Here is a 6,431-nt window from a genome sequence, read left to right as displayed (position 1 = left end):
GACAAAACTAGTAATTGCTTATTTCCATGCTAAAGAGTCACTCAAAAGATACCAGTTCCAAATGTTCTAAATGTTTCGTACGAATAGGGTAACAAACCCGGTTCCTTTCTTCGAGCATTGTTTGCATCACATTCTTGAACAAATCTCTTTTCTTTTTCTTGTTTTTGCTTGTCTGTTTCTTCTGGAACACATACATTCACTAATTGAGCAACAAAACGTTCCTCAACTGGCGTTAAAGGCAATCCCTTCTGCTTTCTGTTGCGACAATAGGAAGCCAAACTGCACACTTTTTCAGGCAAATAACCAAAAGGCCAGTCTTCATACACTGCTTTGGCGATGGCTGCTTCGTTCTTTTCATACTTTTCAGCCCCGGGAGGAGGTTTCCACTCATCATGTTTGCTTGCTATGCATGCATTTAAGAACTTTTCATCCGCAGATGAAAGAGAATGACCTTTGCTTTTTTGTTTTTCTAGATACTCAGCTACATTTGCATCAGCTAAAGGAAGATGATGCCATCCTTTCACACGAGAATTAAACCTATGGTTGGCAATACTAACAGCCTCCTTCCATTGCTCTCGTTTCTTGAGCTCCTTGGCTATCTCTGGACTCGACTGAAAGGTGCTTGGCAGAGGGGTGCTGTTCCAAGGATTCTTTGTTTGCGCTTTTCTTTGTTCTTCTTGCTTTTTGGCTGATTCAGCAAACGTTTTGGCTGATTCAGCAAACCATGCATGTTGCTGATTCTGCTCTGTTTGAGTTTCGGCATCTTGTTTGCTGTACCAACCATTGCGCTGTTTCCACGTTTCAACATTCGCTTCCGCTTGTTGCTTCCATTCTGCTCTGCTCAGGTTTGTCGCATACTTGAGTTTATGGATGGGTCTCTTATCGATAAACAGTGGTGTGTGAATCCACTGAAAATATTTGCAGCGAGTCTCAGCTGAAGCGGGTGTTCCACAGGTTAAGAAGACTTTGTTCAGGTTTCTGGCTGTCTTACTAAGGCGTAGAATAGGAATTCGTGAGCAATGACATTTCAAATCTCCCCATTCGGTTTTTACTTCTGCATGCATGTCTTTCTTTAAGGCATCATACACTTTCAGTTTGTCTACATTCTTTCCATAAAATCTTGGGCAGAGTTTCTTTTCTTCAAAACATGACAGCAAAAAATGTGTGTTGAAAGGATCACTCTCAGTAGCTCCAAAATCGACGCTCATCATTTCAAGGTCTTCTTCTCTACTCATTTCACAAGTCATGGCTGCAGAGTTTGTGATTTGACCAGAGATTGCCCCAATTTTATAATCCTCCCAAGGTCCCTAGGGTATTGGGCAAGATCGGGCAAGAATCCCCAAGGGTGTTAGACCAATAAACACACGTTTTTAATAAGATCACAATATTTAATTTTAAACAACAACAAACTTTTTTACAACAACAAGAACAAAGTGTTTTTAGGGAAATTGAAATCCTCCTGCCTCTACTTTAGGTCGTTTCTGTAATCTTTCTTGTACCATCTCATGCATTCGTTTCTTGAGAGCTGAGGGTGTAGAAGCTTTAGGGACCTTCACAGGTTTAGGTGCTTGGTGAATCCACTGAAAGTAATTACACCTGACTTCTCTCTCCTTAGGGCAGCTTAGGAACACTTTGTTTGGATTTCTTGGTGTTTGACTGAGCTTGAGTCTAGGCACTAATCCACAGTGACAGGTAAAGGTTCCCCATTGTTGATGGATTTTGGGATGAATGCTGTTACAAATGGTTTTCAACACTGTCTGCTTGCTGTCTACATTGCCAAAATACACGGGGCATGTATAACCATTGGCAAGTCCTTTTTCAGGCAGGACAAAGTTGGTATGCAAAGGTTTGCTTGCATCCATCAGATATTCTTGCAACGCCAGTTCTTCTAAATTAGGTACATCGAATTCCCCTTCTATAGGCCACCATTCCACTTGTCGACCATCTGGTAACACAGCGACTCCTTCTTCCATGATATGCACGGGATCTAGGTCAGGCTGTGTTTCCATAGAACTCGGTCCATTGAATAGATCTTGGCAGGCCTGCTGCATTTCCTCATAGGAAGGAAGCATGATCTCTGTTGCTGGTTGTGCATTCTCATTGACATTCATTTGAGGTTCTGGGTCCAGGTATTTCTGCAACCTACATTTATCGCCTGTAGTGTAATGGGATGCTGTCCATTCTTTTGTAAGAGGTTCAGCATTCTCAATCATTGGAGGTTCTGGCGTTTTTAGAACGGATTGAACTACTTCTACTCCTGTCTTATTTTTTGCTTTTCTGGCTTTCTTCTTGGGAGCTTCCATGTTAAACGGCGGTTCTTGCAGATAACACATAGTGAAAAAGCACATCAAATACACAGATTTATACTTACTTGACATCCCTAAGGGAATTGGACATGTCTGGGCAATGACGTCACTTCTGTCACGAACTCACACGAATCACCCCCTTGGGACATGAACATGTTAGGGCAAACTATAAAAGAGAGTAATTAGCTCATTTTTATTATTAAACAACATGACTCAGCCAATTGACACCTCGTTTTATGTGACGCTGACTAGTCAAAAAACACAGGAATTTCCAGACAATTTACCCACACAATTTCAATACCGTTTGCCTCAAAGCTTATGGTTACCGGGCCAATGGAAAGTGGGATTGGCAAGTGTGTTTTCACCTGGCGTTTCCAATCCCATTCCCCATGTTGTCACATCCCATGTCAGTTCCTCTCCGCCCAAACAACATGACATACTTCCTACCAAACCTTTCAGTATTCGGTCGATTCACAACCTGTACAAAGGGAGTAATACCGATATTTTATTTCAACAATATGCCAAAGCTTTCAAATCAAGTCAATCTCAAGAATTTTTGTCCAAACTTAAAACAGCAGATTTGCAAGATGCCTCCAACGGGTTTGATTTTATGTCCAAATGCATGCGATGGATGGAACAGGATTTAAACAAAAAATTACCCACGGGGTATGAATTTGCCGACAGTACCGATAATTGGAGAATAGATGTTTCTGCTCAAGATAATTACACGACTTGGCTGCTTCGACATTACAATATTAAAAGTACCAACAGAAAAAGTGTGCCTTATTTAGCCATTAATTTGATCTTGGCTAAACAAATGGGATGGGTGGTAGAAACAGCTAACAATGTGTTTGCGGTGGGACCAAATTTACTCATGGAACTTCCAGATGGTACTACTGGCGTAAAACCAGATCCTGCAACCTGTCTCAATGCAAAATTTACTTTTACTCAACCCATTCATGTAGTAGACGGGTTGCTGTATCTTTGCTCCACATTTAGTTGGCGCTTTGTGAATTTAAATGAAGCCTTTGACAAAGCGATTCATCAGGCCTATGAAACCCCAAAAACAGTTTTGAATGTATTCAAACCCTGGATGACTAACCTTTCATTATGGAATATGGATCTTGGACTCGACTTGGACGATAAGTTTGTAGATCTGCCTGTATCTCCCCATTATTGGAAACCCACGACTCTGAGTGTGACTTTGTTAAGAGGGGTACAAATTGCGGATGGTGTATCTCACGGAAAATACACTGGAAAACTGCAGATTGATATGACCTCCTTAACTCGCAACAAAACTTATACGGTCGCATTAGAGTGGTACCAAAAGGATGCGTGGTTGTTTAACCGTTCTAACTTTGGTGCTGATGGTTCAGGTTTACAAGTTCATCATTTGCGGGTTGAAAAACATACTCATGAGCAAAACAAAACCCATTTGATTTATTATCACACTCTTACTATTCAATTCACTAAAACTTCAAGTAGACATGCTAAACTAAACATCGAGTTTGACATAGGGTTTCCACTGTCAGCGAAATACTCAGATGATTTGAAAGACAACACTTTTTTAGTGTTGTATGGAGTAGAGGGACATGTAGAACAGGTACCAGATGTGTATGATGATCACCCGGTCATTCCCTCTTCTCACACAACAACCGAAACAACGACTACTAGTATGGGGGACAAGAAAGCATCCACACTTCCTAAATCTCATGGAACAGACAATTTACGTCCTCTGTTTTTGTCTTGCAATTTAACTAAAAGCATTGATGGAAACAAAACCATCATGAAGTCTGTCGCTTATAATAACGAAAAAACGCTGATTGAATGTAACCCCATTCAATTTTATTCCATGCGGAGTTATTTGGTGGACATTTTAGAAGTGACTGTGACAGAATGGAATAACACTATTCCCGACTTCAATCAGGATAGTCCAGTCATTGTCACCCTGTTTTTCAAGAAAAAGCTGACAGAGTCTCAACGCAAATACATTAAGTTGGATGAATCATTCGACCGTGACCAGCTCATATAAGCATGCATGGGCAACACAGTTCATTCATTATGTGTGAGCTCGAGTGGATCAACATCGCTAGTAAATCACTAGCTTATTGCGCTCAGTTGTTGCAACAGATTAAACAGCTCAAGGAAAAGTTTGAGAGACTCCAAGAAGAAGCGGCTAGACTGAAAACTTTGGTTCAAAAACAAGAACAGCTGGTACAAGATCTAACCGAAAGACATGGGGGCTACGACACCGTCTACTAAATTGGAACAGCTGTTAAGAAAAGTACAGCCTCGTCAATTTACCTCCTACCAAGAATTTATACGAGCCTTGATGATTGAGACATTGGCCAACACAAGCATGACCTTTGATCAATTGAATTACGACTTGTTTGCTTTGAACCGAGAGGTATTTCATCAAGTGAACAGAGAAACCACGGCATTTTTTAAGTTATTGGCTAACAAGCAACAGTGCTTCCTTCCTGATGGACCAACTACCTCACAAGATAAATACTGAGCAGTCCAACAGACTCGAGGAAATTTTACAGTAAATGGACCCTTCGCTACTACAAGGCTACAAAAAGTTTATACATGAAGTTATTATACAGGGCATCAGCTATCACAATCTTACGTTTGACGCTTTAAACTGTTCTTTATTTGACTTCAACAAAGAAGTGATGAATGACATTGCTCAAAAAGCTATTTCTTACTACGAGATGCATGCACCAGAAAAGATCAAGTCCTATGGGAATTGAACATGCCTGGGCAATGATGTCATACATCTTCTATAAAGCTCACGTTAAGCTCAACTCATCATAAACATAATACAATGGCTTTCACTGTAATCTCTGGTGGCGCAAATGGTGTGGATTTAGAAGCAGAAAAGTTAGCAAGACACTATGGTTTACCAGTACATGTCCTCATACCTCCTTGCCATCCGAGAAAAGCCTCCATACAACCCTTAACTCATCAACATTTAGCTGAAGCGATTCCTATCACAACTAAAGTGGCTTTTCATCTCAACAAACAGTTAACCAACCCGATCAGTTTACAGTATATACATCGAAATTATCATGTGGTAAAACAAGCTGACATGGTGCTGGCGTTTACCTGTTTTGAACCAGAAAAAAATGTTTGCATGGGCGGAACAGGTTGGGCCGTGGAAATGTGTAAAGTCCTCAACAAAGTCTTGTATGTGTATGATGTGGAGCGGAACGTGTGGTTGTGGTATAATCCTAAGCAAGATATGTTTTACGTCTGTGATCAGATGTCAGAAGAACAGTACGCTATACCTACACTCGTGAAGAAAACTGCCATCATTGGAATGAGAAACATCTACGATTACCCTGAGGCTCTTTTCGAATTGCAAGAGACTTTTAAACGTAGTTTACATTTACCAAAACAAGAAGACAAGGATGTAAAGGAACTTTGTAACCCATTTAAATTTTTAACTATTTTATAAGGTTTTCTTCATAAGGTAAAATGATTTTTAATTGCGATCGCCATCAAACGTCTTTGTTCCAATGGATCTGAGAGTTCTTTCTGAATGTGTCGCATCATAGACTCACAGTTTAAGATTTCTCTGACTGCTTGAGTGTTTTTTAATCCCTTGCTTTTGCAGACTTTGGTCCAGCAGAACTAAAGACTGTAATGCTATGCATAATGAGGTGGGAATCATATCCACGCAAATTATGGAAGAATACAGGAATGTGTGTTGTACGCCGCTTGTTTAGGTTACATGAACTATGGGCCGCTCCGCGGTACTCCCCTGTGACATGATTGTGATCTCTCACTTTACACCATTTTTCTTCTTTCTCATAGAAATAAAATCACACTATTGTTAAACTTTAATTACAAGAAAAATAATAATAATAAAATAAACATTGTTCACCTGACTACTTTGTTGTGATTAACTCGGAAAGGGGCTGATAGTGCAGTGGTTTAGTATCCCTGCTTGTCAGGCAGGTGACCCGGGTTCGATTCCCGGTCAGCTCGTTCTTTCTTAATCTTGCGATGCTAGCAAGGTTGGGAAAGACTTTTTTTCTTTACTTATAACCCTAATAAACATTTAAGACTAGTTTAAAAACGTTTTAGAACGTTTTTACACAAGATTCGGTACTGCGCATG

The sequence above is a fragment of the Porites lutea genome, chromosome 13, assembly GCF_958299795.1.
Source record: "Porites lutea chromosome 13, jaPorLute2.1, whole genome shotgun sequence".
Taxonomy (NCBI): Eukaryota; Metazoa; Cnidaria; class Anthozoa; order Scleractinia; family Poritidae; genus Porites; species Porites lutea.
The sequence above is the reverse complement of the archived record's forward strand: the minus strand, read 5'-3'. Positions refer to the sequence as shown.